Source organism: Apis mellifera, linkage group LG4 (genome assembly GCF_003254395.2).
Source record: "Apis mellifera strain DH4 linkage group LG4, Amel_HAv3.1, whole genome shotgun sequence".
Taxonomy (NCBI): Eukaryota; Metazoa; Arthropoda; class Insecta; order Hymenoptera; family Apidae; genus Apis; species Apis mellifera.
The window spans coordinates 8,747,653-8,765,299 of record NC_037641.1 but is presented as its reverse complement, the minus strand read 5'-3'; the positions used below and the strand labels follow the sequence as shown (position 1 = coordinate 8,765,299).

At 36.7% G+C, this 17,647-nt stretch overlaps 1 protein-coding gene across 2 annotated transcripts in view; it reads left to right on the top strand.

Annotated features, from left to right (window-relative positions):
- Positions 1–17,647, top strand: part of LOC100578248 (uncharacterized serine-rich protein C215.13) — a 46,444-nt gene that overhangs the window by 12,033 nt on the left and 16,764 nt on the right. The gene's annotated exons all lie outside the window — the stretch shown is intronic.

The window sequence follows — 17,647 nt, the reverse complement described above, 5'->3', positions numbered from 1 at the left end:
GGGAGAAATCTAAAAAGAAAACAAAATTAGAAATATAGAAGCAGCACGCGTTGTGCAAAAGGTGTCGTGGAATGTCGTCGGGTTCGGGAACAAGCGCGTTCCAAAGTGCGAAAACTTTCGCCGCCGGGAGAACAATCCTGGAAATAAGGTGTGGGAGGGGAGGGGAGGGCCACACTCGCGCTCGTGCCGATTCGGATGGCGCCACGGTATTTTTAAACCCGTACAATAACGACCGGCCACATTCCAACCGAATAACTGTCCCGGCCAAACGAACCACCTTGCGAAATCACGTTTCCTTCGCCGATCGCCACCCCCGCGTCTAGTCCCAAGCGCTTCGGGTCCACGGGCAATATAAAGATCTCGAAAAGATCTCTGCCTACGCTCCTTCTGATCTCGTTGTAATTCACTTTGATCGGCTCTTTTTTTTTTTCTTTCCTCCTTCTTTTTCTTTTTCTAAGAATCGTTGGGAATCGCGAGCGATGAGTAAGTGGAGTTAATTTCGAGATTGTGAGTTATGACTGGATTTCGAGCTGTATATATATATGTTGTGAATGTATATTGCGCCCGTGTGTTCGTGGAATATCTTGGAGGATCGTTTGAAGAAGTGAAAAAGGAATACGAGGGGTGATAATATAGTTGAAGTTGGTTATCATTTGTTAAGCTGAATGATAAGATAGAAATAAAGTATGAAATTTTGCATTGTTTGTAATTTTGATTAAAATTTTTAATATTCTTTGGAATTGATCTCTTCAAACTTATCTCACGAATATTAATAATTTATATACATATAATTTTCACGGTATACTAAATTTTATCATTGCTTGGACGGTTTCCTTGCGTTCAAATTAATTTATACAGTTTCACGTTGCGCATAATATAACGCGATAATATTCATATCCGTATATATCAAACAGGTATATAAACGATCTTACGCAGGAAAGAGAAAAAGTTAATATCGTTCACTTTTCGCGCGAAGTGTTTAAGCAAAGATTGGTTAAAAAGATTATTAAACATCAACAAGCTATTGACGTCACTATTTTTGTAAAGACACCACTTTGCGATCCACATCGTGTCCAGGAATTTCAACGAAATCATCAAACATAAACCTCTGTGCATAAAACGATGAAACGAGACTAATCTGTTGCGCTAATCGTGTCGTTCCGATTGCATTTGTTTGCACGTGCGTAAACGTGTCTCTATCGAGCATAAGGTTAAGATCCGCCGCGTGTCATTAGACAATTTATCGGCTGAATCATTGCGACACAAATGAAATTGATAGGCGGCATTGTTCCGTGTAATTCTAATGAAACGCTTCGCGAGATTTCAGATGGAAGATAGCCTCGAACGGAACAGAATTTCGATCGTCAGTTAATCGATCGACGCTGTTCCAAAGTTCGATTTTAGATAGGGGAAAAATATCTTTGCGATGATTCACGTGGAAATTATCGAGAAATCATACGCGCACACGTTTTATTATTAGATTTGCGAGAAGATACGAGAGATCGATTCACATCGATATTTGAAGGAACACGAAGTTTGAAATTGTTCGTTCTATTCACGAATCGGATGGAACGATTTAACGAATAATGTTTAAATTTTCTGCTTCCCTGCATTATAGGAGCAAATATCATTCGTCCTTTCACTTTTCATCCACAGTTCGTGTACTCTGTACTTACGCGATATATCATCATTAAACCTTTCGAGTCATATTGTTTGTCGGTGTTTCCAGTATTTCACGTGGATACATTTATTTGTACAAATAAGACAATTTATTATCCATATACATCACGTTATACTTTCCTTGTGCACGCCTCTCTATCAGTATCGATTTTATTTATATAGATCTGAATAAATTAATAATCCACGAATCAATCTTTGGAACTGAAAAATCGAAAGAAGGAACAATTGGAAAAATTGATTCGCACCTCTTCGTTATTTAGAATATATATATGTATAATATAATCGATCCTATCTTACCGAGATCGATTCATAAAATCCCTTTATCCAAAATATAAAGAAGAAGAATAAATGGAAAAATTAATTCGTTCCATCTTTTCTTATTTTTCTCCTCCTCGAAGACGAGGAGCCTCGAAGAGGGGACGCTCGAATGAGGGTCAGATCTCGACCGACACCCATCGGTTGACTCGGTCAAGAAACGAGACGTGGGTGGCGGCCCCAGGGAGGAGATAGAGGATTCCCGCGGCTATTAATAGAACTGAGGTTATCTCTCCGGCTTCTACATACACTGGTCGGATGCCAGCGCAGGGTGGAGTTTCACGAAGGGTGTCGTGCAGGCAGATTATTCGTACCGGTTTCCGCGGGATGGTGTGCGTCAATCGACCAGTACTGGAAACTCTGATTCGATATACAGGGTGGTCCTCGTAAACCGTGACCAATTCTCTCTCGAAACACTCTGCTACTTTTTTATTTCTAAAAGAGAGAGAAGAGAGACAGAGAGAAGGAATATTCCAAAAGGAATATTCGAGTTGGAAACGAGATAAGAAGAAGAAGAAGAAGAAGAGGAGGAGGAGGAGTCATTAAACGGTAATATCATCGGTTGCCGGTGCATTAACATAATATCGATCTCTCAGCCGCAATTTTTCGGCCTTCCCCAGATCCAGCACAACACTGTCGTTTAATCATTGATGTACTCCAAGAACTTAATCACGCGTCGAACCGTCGTTTTACGGTTTATCGAGAGGAGATAAGAGGGGGGGAGGGAGAGGAGGAGGGGTATATAACCGTGAATACATGGTGTCGCCACGGTTTGCCACGGTTTTACCTGGGTAAGAAGTGTCGAGACGATAGTGTCGAAGATAAGTGGCGCTCGGTGCTTGCTCTTTTCGCTTCGCTCCTCGGGTGTTTCGGGTGTCTACTAGGTTTGGATTAAAGGTGTCGGGATGGGAGATTTCAGGGGCAGATAGATCGCAGAGATTGGCGGAAATTAATGGGCGGTAGGGAAATGATAAAGGAAACCTTGTGTGTCGTTAAAGGGAAGGGAGGTTTAATGGGGAAACGAGGCGAGGTAATGCACGTTCCCCGGATACGTGTTAATGGATGGAAATGTTCCACCTTATCTTCGTTTTATGATTTAAACGATGCCGCCCAATGAGCGAATCGAATAATAATTTTTTAATCGCATCCCTATTTCGTTTCGAGATGTAATTATTGAAATTTCATCGTGATGATAAATGAGATAAAAATATTATTTATTTAAAGTGTAATGTTTTAAAGGATGAAATTTTGCGGAGAAACTATAATAAATAATGTTACATTTCATTACTCTGAATGTCGAAATAAAATCATAAAGATGATTATTTTTAATGAATTATTCTCTCTTGCGAGTATATCGAATACAAAAATTCGATATAGAAACTATATAATATTAGATTAAATATTGATTTTAATCTTTGTGAAATTTGCTCTGTAAATATTGTTCATTTTCCTTTTCCTTTGTCATCCTCGGCGAGTGATAAAAATAAGAATGAAGGAGGAGGAGAAGAGAATAAGAAAGGAGACAAGAAATCGTAAAATCTGCAAAAAAGAAATAGAATAGAGAATAACAAAAGACATGAAGAATGATATAGAAGGAATTATGTATAAAATAAATCCATTCATTCATTTCTCTCGAATAAAAGATCTTTCGACAAGATTTGTTCGTGTTTAGTTGACGGTACGTACCCAACACTACCATGACTGGTCTACGCGCCCCACGATTGGCCAGTGTTTTTCGTTAGCAAAAAGAAAATTTTGCTCGAAATTACTTCAAGAATCTCCAGTTAATAAGTATTCCTATATTTTTCGAATATAATTTAATATAATTGTATAATTTAACATAATAAAAACAATTGTAGTTTATAGATCGAAAATAACTTGGACCATTCAAGGTTCACCCTCGATGAATTACCAACCTCATGGTCCTTTTCTGGTTAAATAAAATCATTAGAACCTGTTTAATTACACGATTGTCGAAAACGCACGCACGCACGCACATACACGCGAGAGTTGTTAAGGCCGTTTCGACAGCCTTTTTCTTTTTTTTTTATCGTATCACGGACCACACGGAAGACATTAAAGCGTTTTGCCGATTATGAAATCGCTCTGTCATCGCCGAGCTTGTAATTTCTCCTCAACATCGCCGTTTCGCGGATTCGCGGCTTGTTTTCATTTCGGTTTATCCTTTTTTTTCTTTTCTTTTCTTTTTTCAGGGCGTAACATTAATTTACCGCGCGCATATGCGATTTGCTTGCGTCCACTCCCTCGAGGAAGGGATTTATGGCGAGTAGATTCTTAATGAAGTGACAAACTGCGTAACCGTGATCGAGAGATTAATTTAAAGTGCGCGGGGAGAAGGTTGGCGATAAATTATTTTATTACAACCTCGAATTTATGCTGCCTCGTGTATGGTGGAGACTCGCTTACATTGTACTTTCGATGGATTGTCGTTAACGGATATACGTGATTTATTGGGAAATTATAACGAGATCCCGATGGTCTGGAGGAGACTGCGACGAATTGTATCGAAACATCTCGAATTTTAATTTAATTAAATTTTTCCTGATGTGGCTATCGACTTGAAATTCGAGCATTTTCTGATGATTTTAGAGCGTAGCACGTTTCGTGTATGATTATTATAAAGAAAAGATTTCATGAAAAATTCTATTAAAAAAAACAAACATTTATTAAATTCTCGACAATCCCTCTTATCAAAATTCTCCCTAAGTTTGAATATTGCGACACTCTTTTACTCATCAATGCGAAAAAAGAAAAAAAACAAACGAACAAATAAACGCGAAGTTAATATTTATTGAATTCTATGCAAGAAACAAAGGATCGTCGATTTAAAAGTCAAAGAACGGGGATCGTGGAGGAGATGGCGCCAAAACTCATTGACATCCCGCCATTACTTATTCGTCGATAGGAAGGTCGAAGAAAAATGGGCAGTGCTAGGCTGCGAACTCTTTGCAGGTATCGTGCTCCCGCGTAGGAGTACACCTCGTAAATCTTGCGTTGCCGGGTAGAAAGTAGATCGAAGATTGTGTCACATTCACGTTTGAACCACGTTGCACGCTGCTCCCGTTTCGACTTTTAATCCAATTATTTTAATCGAGGAGGTATCGAGGAACGTAATTTCGTCCCGGTATCGTTGCCCCTAATCGTTCAAGAGTTTCGTCGAGAAAGATCGTCGGGAAGTTGAAATGCGTCGTCGAAATCACGAGGCGCCTTTCCTGCACGGAATGGTTTATTGGTCGAGTGGAAATCGATAAATCTTCAGGTTCTCGAATAATCGATGTAATTTGCCCGGTAAATGTGCAATTCATTTATTGCACCGAACTCTAATTAATTTGATTTTAATTTGATAAATTGGACGATTATCTTATCTAAAATTTTGTCATAGAAAATTTGTTTCTCTTCTAAATCATTTTTTTAATTGTATTCTTTTATCTTCATAGCTAACAAATATTATACTTATTTTATATATTTTCACATTCGCGTTAAAGAATTCTTCTTGTTGTTATTGAAAAAGTTTCGCCGAATTATTATTCGTTACGATTAATATCGTTCAAAATTGGCGCCAAAAATTTGAAAGACTTTTATTACCTCGATGCATAGCGTGCAAAAGCGATCGATTCTCACACTCGAAGCGTTTCCAGAGTCGAGGTTTTATCGAAATACCCCGAAGCGATCTCTGAGTTGCACGATGGCGAATTCGATAAAAAAAGATCCGCGATACTTTGCGGTTTTCCTCGTTGCCTGGTTAAAACCACCCGAGAGTTACGTCCGCGTGTGCAGAATTTCACTTTGTGGCTGGTTAAATCCTTGGCTCCCTTTTACCCGCGTTCAGGTTATGTCTGATATTGTTCAGCGTAGATCGCAGAAATTAAATGTGGATACCTTTGATACATTGTGAATGTACAGCGTGTTTCAAAATCCGCTTTGTTGAGATTACAATATCCATTACAGAGAATAATTAAAGTAGAGTTTACTCTTGTATGAATGTACAAGATTAATAATATCCATTACAAATGATATTAGATAATTATAAAGTAATTATAATCCTGGTATATGAATGTACAGGATATTTCAGAACTTATTAAACTATATTTGTCCTTATATTCAAGTTGTGTTATTAATAACAGTCACTGAAAACGCGATGATAAATTAAAAATAAAATGTACAGAGTGTTTCAAAAATTGTCCTTGTTATGGATCCTTAAATCTTAATAAAAGTAACAAATTGTCTTGAGATTAAACTAAAGCAAGTAAAATAATTTAGAAAAGACTCAACAAAACTATTACCAAGTTTTAAATAGATCTGGAATAATCGTGAAGCGAATAATTTCAGAGGGAAATGTTTCTCGAAACACCCTATATATGGATCTAAACGCCAATTCCTTGCGTCATATATGTATTTGGGCCGTTGACGCCAGTCGTGGCCAGGGTTGGAAGACCTCGCAAGGACGAATAAACTGGCTGCCCGAAGCGAAGCAGGCCACGTGTCCTGGCTCATCTCGGGTCGCATCCGTTTTCCTTTTGTGCACGCGACGCTTCCCTCCGTTGGCTTCCTCTCGATCGGGATTCCCCTTTACCTTCGGCAATTTAAATTTTTGGCGCCTGGCGGCCGGCTCCAGGCCCCTGCCCCCTCGAATTTTTTTCGAATCGCCGCGATGATGATACCGGAACGTCGAAGTATCTCGAATACCTATTCTTGCATTCTTTTTCTTTTTCTTTTTTTTTTTTTTACGAGGCGTGAACCCGTTTCTCGCTCCCAATGGAACAATCGAATCGCCCTCGAATTGAAAATATTGAAAACATTTTGCCGAGTCATTGGCGAAGATTATTCCGGCACGGGAGAATCGAATTGGAAAGATGATTGCTTTGAATTGATCATATTGTATATCGGTTTCGAATAGGAGTTGTTGAATTCGAATTGCTTCTTATTCCTCTCCTTTGTCCTGCTATATTTCTAGTTATATTAAGTGTATAAAATAATTCTGAGTGAATTTATTGCAGAAGATTTTTAAAATCGAATTTTCTTCTCTCTCTAAATCAAAAGTATTGCAAATAAACAGGATCGTTCAGAAGTGAAATTTGAAACTTCGTGCCATTCAAACCAGAGTTAAAATGCGAAAATGATTTTAATGGGAGCGTCAATTTCGTTTCAACGAGCGAGGTTACTTTTCAGTAAACAAAAGTTGAAATAAAAGGCAAAAGAAAAAAAAGAAACGAACGAACAAGTGAGAACGGCGTTAAAAACGATTTTCACGAGAAGTTAAATCGATCCCATCCTCAAGGTGAACTTGCGCGATTTCATTTTAGACCGGATGGATAACCCGTGAGCGAGGATCCGTGCGCAGCGCAAGAGTCTTAAGAGCAATTAAGCGCTCTTTATGAACGCGCAACGTGACATATTTCCTGTGCAATTCCCCGGAACGTAACGCGTAACGGGCGTAAGGGATAATGCGTTAAACGCGTATATACACGTCACGGAACAGCTCGCGAGTATTTTTATTGACGCCAACCAACACTTTGTGCAAATCTCCTATCAAGGAGTTCCTCGAAGCCTCGAGGATTATGGTTACCGGATGTGCGAGCAAATTACGAGGTGTGCGAAGGAATAATTCGCATTTTGCGAATTACGGGAAAGGAAAGTTATTTTTAATAATTGAAACGAGTCGTTTTCTTTCAACCCTTTTTTTTTCTTTTTTTTTTCATTAATAATCCGAGCTAATCATTTTACCCGAAATTTTAATCGAGAAAAAGTTTTTTTTTCTTCAAACTTGTTCACAACTTCGATCGAATGTAAAAATTTACACAAACGGCTAATAAAAACGGATATCCAACGATGCTTAAAAAAGCATAAAGAACAAGCTTACTCCTTTACAAGATAATCGCTATACTTTTATCAAAAGCACCCCATATGGATATACTCGTAAATATAAAAATTCGTACACGCTATAAAACCGACTAATAAAAAAGATGGCCAAAAGTTTTTGATGTGTATCCTGAAACAAGAACAAGATGGAACCGTAAAAGGACGACGGAGTCAGGTTTTGGTGGAGGAATGAAACATTATGTATAACCATATTTTATTTTAAGACCATAAAATTCCTTTTGTTGGCCAATAAATCGCGAAAGGAAAGGTTCGTTTTCTCTTGGTCGTTGGTCCTATGGTGAAAAAAAAAAAAAAGGGTATCATTAGAAAGACGAGTGTAAATGGAGCAATAATCGTGATTTAGGATCAGCAGGATCAGGATGGCATTGAACGACCTTCGCGAATCAGTATCCATATACCTGCCACTCGCGTGAGGATTATTTTTTCGCTCGACTCGGCTTCTACGACCATCGTAACTGGATACTTGGTGACAAACCGCGAACCTTATCGCGTTGGCCGCTTTTCGATGCCATTTTAATTTTAAGCATACCTTCGTGCCATTTAAAAAAAAAAAGAGAAAAGAAGATCACTCGTTTCGAGAGTTTATTTTCTTTCTTCTTATTTCATCTCTTATTTTTATTCGTCAATTCATTTGTTCGATTTATTCCAATTTGTACGAGGATTAAAACGAAGAGAAGAAGGAAATTATCAATGGCGATGGATACGTATCTCATTTTTGAAATTAAACAGAAATTATTCTACACGCTTGTTTGACAAATGTCTACAATTACTCGATCGCATGCATACATCACATTCATCAAGGTATTGAACAAAAAAAAAAAAGGAAAGAAAAAAAGAATCGGTTCGTGACAAATGAGAGCAGAGTGGTATGCCAAGTATTTAAAAGGAGTGCATAAATGAATGCGTGTGCAGGGCGTGTGTGTAATTAATACGACTTTAAATTGACGAAGATATATGTATGAATGTTGCTAAAAAAAAAAAAAAAGATGGTATAAAGTCGTCGTTCGAATGAACGTAATAAAATATAATGAAACACGTTGAAATGAATACGAATGAGAATCGAGAGGAACAAGATTAAAATTAAACGTGACACGGTAATTAATGAAAATATTTCTTAATTTAAAATATAATTCTTAATAACCTAATTGCAATTAATAAATTAAGAAAAATAGAGAATACTTTTTAAATATACTCGACCATAACTCTCTTCTCTTCGAAACGAATACGAAGTAAAATGTACATTGATTTTTTTTCAATGACGAACCATTACCGATCTAAGATAATCCCGAGATAGAGGATGTTCTTCGAACAACTTCTCTTCAAACGAATTAAAACATGGATTAAAACGTATCCAAACACGATACTGTAAGGGTTAAGCTCGATAAGACAGGTTAAATTACGCGCTTGATTTTGCACAATAAGACGACTCAGCTCGAGTCGGGATCGTAAATTGGCGGCTGAGCAACGGCCGGTAATTACAAAGTGTATCGGGAAGAGCGTAAGACGACGCGATTCGTTTCCAACTAAAAGCACAAGAGACGAGGCTTGTCGGAGATAAGTCCAAGTACAGCGTGGCGAGGATGCAAATCGGATCGGGCCGAGACCATTTAGCTCCCGATCGGAATATCACTTGGAATTAAATACGTTCGCAGAAGCGACACGTGTAGAGGGCGTGTCGTTAATTAACGCTGAATCATTCCAGTGATATTGGAATCGAAGAAATATTTATATACTTTTTAATATTTTGCGACAAATAATATAAACGAGATCGATATAAATTTTTCACGCGTATGATAAAAGTATATCTATAATTCTAAATAATAATTTTATACGAGAAAGATGTATAGCGATCCGTGGAAAGTTGAGGTTAGGTTTATAAATGCGATTTTATCGATTGAACATTGTGTTCGTTGATCCGAAAGAAATCCTGAGATTGTCGAGAAGGAAAGAAACGATGAATATAGGAACAAAGATCTTCTCGAGATGTGATAATGGATCGATTGAACGATCGAGTTCTGGGATGGGTGTAGCCATGGGTGCTGCGATGTCGTAAAAATGTTCGTTACTCTCTGATCGAAGAGCTTACGAGGCTGATAAGTTGGAAACGATGTTTTGTTTTATACCTTTATATTAGCGTGGGTTTATTTTTTATGGGTGTAAAATTTAAAATTCGTTTACAGTTGGTTAGAATTTATATATTTTTTTTTATCTGTGTCTTGTGCACGCCTACTTGTAATCGGTATAAAAATATTTTCACTGATTTTAAACGATTGATTTGGAAGAAAGATGATGGAAATATTTTTTATTTTCGAATATTCTATGAAATAATAGCGACACTCGTAAAATTTATAAATTGGAAATAAAAATATATATATATATATATATATATATATATATATATATATATATATATATATGTATTTGAAATACATTTTTATGACTGTATCCTTTGATTTACATTTTTCAAAGGATATAAAAGACAATTAAGTAACTTTTTGTGTCTTTAGTATTCGTAAATTCGTGAAGTGGATATTTCGCATTAATAAAATGTAAATTTTCAAACGTGAGAACGGATATAAATTTCTTAGTCGTAATTTTTTTTAATGTCGAGTATTTTTCTACTTCTAAATCGGTGAACGTTTTTTACTATTAAAGAAGATAATTACAGTAAATATTGATTTGCAATAAAACAACTTATATATGTAAAAAACTGCGATCTATTCTTTGCACAGATAGATCTATAGTTCGTTGCCCCAATCCTCGTAACTTTGTGTAACAAAACACTATTCGCATGAGTATTCGCCAGAATTGAATATTCTTAGCCTCCACTCTGAGAAATGTTTCTGCCACGAGTTCGAGTCACCCGTTAACAATATACTACGCTCTACTGAAGCGAAAAGACATAAATTCGCTTCTTCGAAAGCTTCGATTCCAATGGAAAGAGATCGAGAGAGGCTTACATTAGAATTTCAGTTATTCGATTATTTTTCGAAGAGAGAAAAATAAATTGAAATCCTTGCAATCACGAAATGACTTATAAATCATCTCACAAAGTATCTTCGAGATATTTAAAACACTGAGATATTAAATAATAAAAATATGAAAATCTTATTCATTGGTCAAACTTGTTGATAATTTTGCAACGAGTTCTCGAAAGGATGATTCAAGCTCGCCATAAATCACGAAATTTCTCGTAATTAGTCGAGAACTCGCTCCCTGTTTTAATATTTTCAACACTTCACGCGCAAAAAGATCACTCCTTTTTTTCTTTTCTTTTCTTTTCTCTTCTTCCTCTCGCAGCTCACTCTCGAAGGGCGGATAAAAATCGCTACGACCATTAAAGTCGCCTCGTATTCCCTCTGATTTATGGCCGACCGATGCACAAAGCTCGGTTGCCGTTATATATCCTTCGTGAATACACGATCCTTTAAGATCCTCTGTCTTTACTTTTGAGATTCTGTACAAAAGTATCCAGATACTTGTTTCTTTCTCTTTCTGTTATATTATTTGAATTAAAAAATTACGAATAAAATAATTCGTAGTAATTTGTAATTGTTTTTCTGCGATGTAATTTTATTTACCAATATGCTTTTTAATAAACAATGAAAATTTATCATCCTCTGATCCTGCAAAAAGATAATATGTTGTTTCTGAATGTTGTTTCTGTTAATTTGATAAAATTGCTATTGATATAGTTCATTGTGAAAATGTCAGGAACTCACGTAATTAATATAAATGTATTAATATATTTTATATCAAGTTATATACCTCTTTTTCGTTATAAATTCCTCAATTAAATCAAACTCTTTTCTTCTAAAACCCTCAATTACTCTAATCTTGACCACGATAATGAAATACAAATAAAACTATAACAAGAATCGTATCCAAAAATAAAAGTAACAAAACAACTCGACCCTACGTAAAAAAAAAAGAAATATCGATAAGAAGAATGGAACTACAGAGGTTCCCAATCGCTTCAAAACTTAATCCAACAATTTTCACTTTCTGCAACACTCGTAACTCGCATTGACGGATTCGTTTTACGGATACATTGTTTTTTCACGGGGAGACGTCACGGCGGATCCCGCGAGACGGTGTCACGGCCGTCGAAAGACGAAAGCTGGGTCCTCATGAGACCTCCTCTCCTGGAGGAGCGGAGGTTGTCATCGTTCACCCGGGGTATCTGACGCGGCCGTAAAAGAATTCGGCAACCCGGGATGATCCGTGATCGATCGGCGGCCGGTTCTTTCCGGCCTTCGTTGCCGCGGATTCTTCGAGGCGATATTAAAACGATTTACATCTGGCACAATTTGTCACGGCCGCGGCCGGACCAGCGCAGAAGCGATTCGCAACGCGTCACGGTGATTTATAATCGTGAAGGAACGTTGAGACGACATAATGGAAACAAATGATTGGAAGGAGGGGGGAGGGATTTAACGAGTTGTAAGTCGTGCAACGAAAGCGATCCTGCGTATCGCTCTATTATCGCGATGATCGAGGATATCCATTTATTTTTGGAAGGTTAAATTTATTCAAAAATTTACTTTTACCTCTCTCGAAAATCCTTTTAATCCTTTTGTCTTGTAAATTTAGAAATTTTTTTTTCTTTATTCTCAAAATTCTCTTTGCTTTATATTTAAATTCGTTTTAGGAATCGTTTTATTAATCGTCGAATTGTAAGAATATTGTATCTATGAAATTGGATAAGGAATTTTCTGAAGGCGATGACCTTGAAACATTACACGAAATAAGATGAGAAAGAAGGGTTTGGAAGAGGTGGCGTGGAACGAAGGACGTGTTCCCACGCGTAAGTGCAAAGTTACTCGAAGGAAACGTTTTCAGGTTTTGCCTGATGTGAGGAGAGGTGGGGAATGGAAATAGCAGGAGATGCACGATGCATCGATAAGGTCTCGACCCGTTGCAACTTGGTGCATTGAATCGCAGCTATTCCATCCCACATAAACTCACTACCTGTACCCGTCATAACGTTGGATCGGCGGTGCTCAATCGCGATATAGGATGTACAGGAGGCATAATCGGCTCGATTGGTCGACAAGTGGTGTGAAATCGTCGAACATGTGGCACGTGAAATTGTTTCGTTTTAATCGCGTGTAAGATTTATTTATCGGTGACATGTGTCTTTAGAAATGGTAATGGAACGCTTTCTCGCCACGGTTACAATTTATTAATTTATAATTTGATTCTTCTTTCGATACGTGTTTTTCAAAAAATATATATAATATACGTCGAATAATGACGGAACGAAGTTCGTCATTTGAATTTAAATAGTATCTTCGATTTCGGTCAAACGAAGATCAACGTTAATTAGCGATATTTACATTCGCATTTACATTTACATTTGTTTATTTGTTCAGTCGCGTGTTCACGAGGTTGGCTTTATCGAACACGAGCACAAGTACAAATGGTCGATTCGACGCGAGAAATGATTATTATTCCAAGGTTTATAGGCTGCGTGATATCATAACGGTTTTTCGATTCGCGACTACGCCCGTCTATAATAATCGATAATTAATAAATCGAGCGAGGAATTGACGGGAAATTTCATCAAATTTCATCAAAATAAGCATGAAAAATAAAGACTTTCGACAGAATTACAAATATATAAATAATAAATATTCAATTGGTTTAATTAATTTGCAAAAAAGAAATTGAAACGAACGAAAGCGTTTATTTCCTCCTCGATGGAATTTGTTGCTTAATTTTCAGAATTATCGTGTCAATTTGCAAAAACTTGAGGTAAATCAGAATTTTAAATATAACGTTGTTTCTTGTCAATTTGTTAATCGTGTGCTCTTTAAGCACCTTGCTAATTTGCAAAATTTGAGATAAATCATCGATCATCGTGTTTCTCGTCACCACCAATTAATTCGCAAGCTCGATGCTTCTCCTCGTATATATTAACTTGCAAAATTGGAAATAAATCAGAATTTTCGACGTGTATCGACGTCTCTCCTGTCGATCGTTTTGAAAACTATCATTAGTCAAGGGGAGTGCGTTACGGCGTGGAACGCCGTAAATTAACCGCAGCCTTTTTCCCCTGTCCTCAACGGTTAAAGAACAAGCCTAACAAGAAACTCCACGATTCTATTTCCACGTTTATTTGTAATTCATAAGAGAGACTGGATTTTGATCTCGATTGAGTTATAACGAACGATTAACAAGAAACGTTACACCGATTATCGCGATTACTCTCACCAAGTCAACAAGTCCACAGGCGTTTTACACGCATACAACGCATTATACTTATTGTACACGAAGGGATTATCAAGTATTTCATCCGATTGATTTTGCATTTCTGTATTTTTCATTAATAGATATACGCAGTCATTAGGAATTGTCGATTTTATTAGTTTCAATTGAGGTAAACGATGAGACGAGTGTTCGGTTGGAAACTAGTATTGATTTGAACTTGAATGTCTCTTGTAAATGTCAGGAACGAGTTTTTTTAGATCGTTCCAAGAAGAATTATTTTTAATCTTGAATAATAAAAAATCGCGTAATACCAGTATATATTTTGCGTTTAATTCTAATCCGGACAAATTTTAACAAGGAAAGATTTAGCATGTTCAAATCAAATATCAAGGAGCAACTATCATTTGCGTATACAAGGGAATAAAATGAATATTATCCTCGATCTATCAAATTGTATCTCATATCTACTTTCAAGTTTCAACATTCTATTTCATTTTCAAACAGCTTGTAACAAAGTTGCTAAATATCTCTTTTAAAACTTACTTAACCTGAACCAATTTCAACGAAATAGAAACGAAGTATAGTTACCATGAGCGAGATACCTGTATAGATAAGGAGTCGAAAAAATAATCGAATGTGAAAAAGAAGGGCCAGCAAAAGATATATATATATATATGTATGTGTATATACCTTTTGGTTAATCGCAGTTTCTCCAACTTGGACAATTATTGTACCGCCGACTCAATAAAACGGCGGTGCACAAAGTTATTGTGCAAGTGTGCGTACTATGTAGGAGTACCTTGGTACGGCCGATATGCCTTTCACATAACTGTGAGTAAATGCCAGGCCGCGGCTCTCCGTACTCCACCTCCCAGATGAGACCTATCCTATCTAATCCAACCGATGCAAGTAATGACTTGTTGCCAGGACGGTCGGTTTATGACGAAAATGCGCGCTCCTCCATTCACGAAAGCAGGTTTTTTTTTTTTCAAATGGACGCGCGCTCCGCCGATTTACCGACGATCGATCAAACAGATCGTTAGAGGGCGATGGACAGACACAGAGCGTCGATCGTTCGGATCGTTGAATGTTTTCGTTCCATGACAGCTGCTTTCCCGTTTGATGTCTAAATAGGCATATACCGTGATTATATCATGGAGTTTGAAGAGAGTTTGGATTGCGGAGGTTACGTTTGAGATGGATAAATAATGATCGTTCGGGATAACTGACGTTCTTCCTGATGATTGGGAGGGAAATGATGTTTGTTTAGGTTAAGAATTGTTTTTAGAGAGCAGATGATATTTTTAAATGATGTTTTGAGATTGGAATCAAGGTGATTAGGTGACTTTTTACTTGTTCTGGGAATTGGAGAGATTGTGAAAGATAAAAATAAAAATAAAAAAGAATAAAAAATAAAAGTTAACGAACTGCAGAATTATCAGAATAATCTTCTTGCAAATTTTCTGTTGTTAATGTTAATATTTATATCAAGGACACGCGGATAAAAGTAAAGGTGATTAAAATACGTGCGTTATACAGTGGATTCGTGAGATCACGAATAGGGTTATCAATGCCAATTGAAATTCTGTCTCTGATTTTATCGATTATGCAATTGGCGACGTATCGTGAAAGAAGACAGATCACGGTTACAAAGTACGGAGCCCGCAATCGTGGTCAGCTTGTGAATGGGAACACGGCTTGATTTTAGATTATGTAAGGTGAACTTTGCAGGAATATCAGAAACTAATCGCATGCGAGAATAACCTCGAATCGTTCTGGAACTTCTATAATATAACAAATGTAACCGAGCACGATAATTTCAGTATGTAAACGTTTTAATATATGGAGCATTCTTGATTATTCAAATTGGATTAGAACAAAATGCGTATTCAGTTTAAATATTCGATCCAATTAATTATTCGATCGACAAGATTCTTATAGATTTTAGATTCGTTACAAAGTTTTATTTGTGTCATTAAAGTTTTCACGATATATCGTTTCGATTAGATGCAACTAGATGGTCAATGATAAAAGCATTCCTTTAAAAAAAAATTATTTCAATATGAATATTGATTAATGTCATCTCGATTTCGGATTTGAAGGGACAATAAAGGAATTGAATCGAATTAAAGATAAAATATTCCGAAATTCCGGGTCGAAATCGTGTTGATCCATGGAGAAAGGCAACGGTTATTTGACTGACAGTTCACGTGGATCGGACCAAATTTATTTTCAATCGTAACTTTCTCCCTCCAGACATGACGGTCAAAACGAAATCCAGACCGTGCGAATATAATTATCTAGATCGAAAAGAGGAAATCTATTGGACAATGTTTCTCATGTTTCATTTGGCTTTTGGAAAACTTTGTACATGTAGGAATAAATAATAAATAATTTTAATATAATTTATCGTAATAATTTTTTTTATCATATATTTATATAATATTCGTACTTGAAAAATGGAAGAAGTTTCTTTCCCTGTGTTGTTTCTCTCCATTTTCTATTGACACTGGCATTGCTATCGATTTCCATAAGAATCCATTTCTCGAAATGACTCGATTCCCTTGATAGACGTTGCACGTTGCAAATGCCAAGATCAAATGTGCACCGATGACGTTGACCTATTTTCCAAGATAAATCACTGACCATAATGCATCTCATCTTCCAAGACTCTGCTGCCATCTTGCAATCTTTCTTGCACACTCGTGACTAACTAATGTCACATCTTTCTCGCGTTGCATTGTCATTTTTAAATATCCGCCACCGTTCCAAGAAATAAATTCCTTAAATCGTTCGCGTTCTTTTCTAAATATTTCCGTTCTCGATATTTCCACGAGATTAATTTATATTTACACGCATTCCATATTATTTCTTCCGTAATTTTAAAGTTCTATTTTTAAATTCTATCTTTATAAAACTCATTAGAAGAATATTACAATATGGAAAATGAAATTTTGAAAAGATATAAATATTCAGAATTGTCGATATTTTTATACAATAATTTAAATAATGAAAAGCTTTCAAAATTATCACGACATTTTCCAATTTTTTAAAAATTAAATACGTATTACTTTAATAAAAAGAAAAAAAGAAAATGATTCCTCATCGATTTACCAAAACGTGCAAAAAAGTAATGCAATGGTATTTTTTCATTTTTCTTTCACAATTTCTCTCTCTTCTCTTTCTCTCAGAAAAGGAAAATTCTTTCTTCTCTTCAAGGAATAAAAATTCTTCCTTATAGAGGAGCCGGTACACGGAACACAGGGAGTCGTGGCGGATATTTACAAGGAACGACCCGGGGTGCCATTTGCGGTAACGAGACCCCCTCGGTCTCGATAAAAGAATCACGCACGTCCGTCAACGTCCTTGTGCTCCTCGCGTGCATGCAACCGCCTTCACAACTCAATTAAACGTTTCTTTAAAAACTGGCGGCCGTTCACGAATCACTTTCAGCAGCTCGTGAACGAAGGAAATAAAGAGGGAGGTTAGATACCTTTGTTTCTTGCTCGCTTTCGTACAGAAGAGGGCGCATACGTTA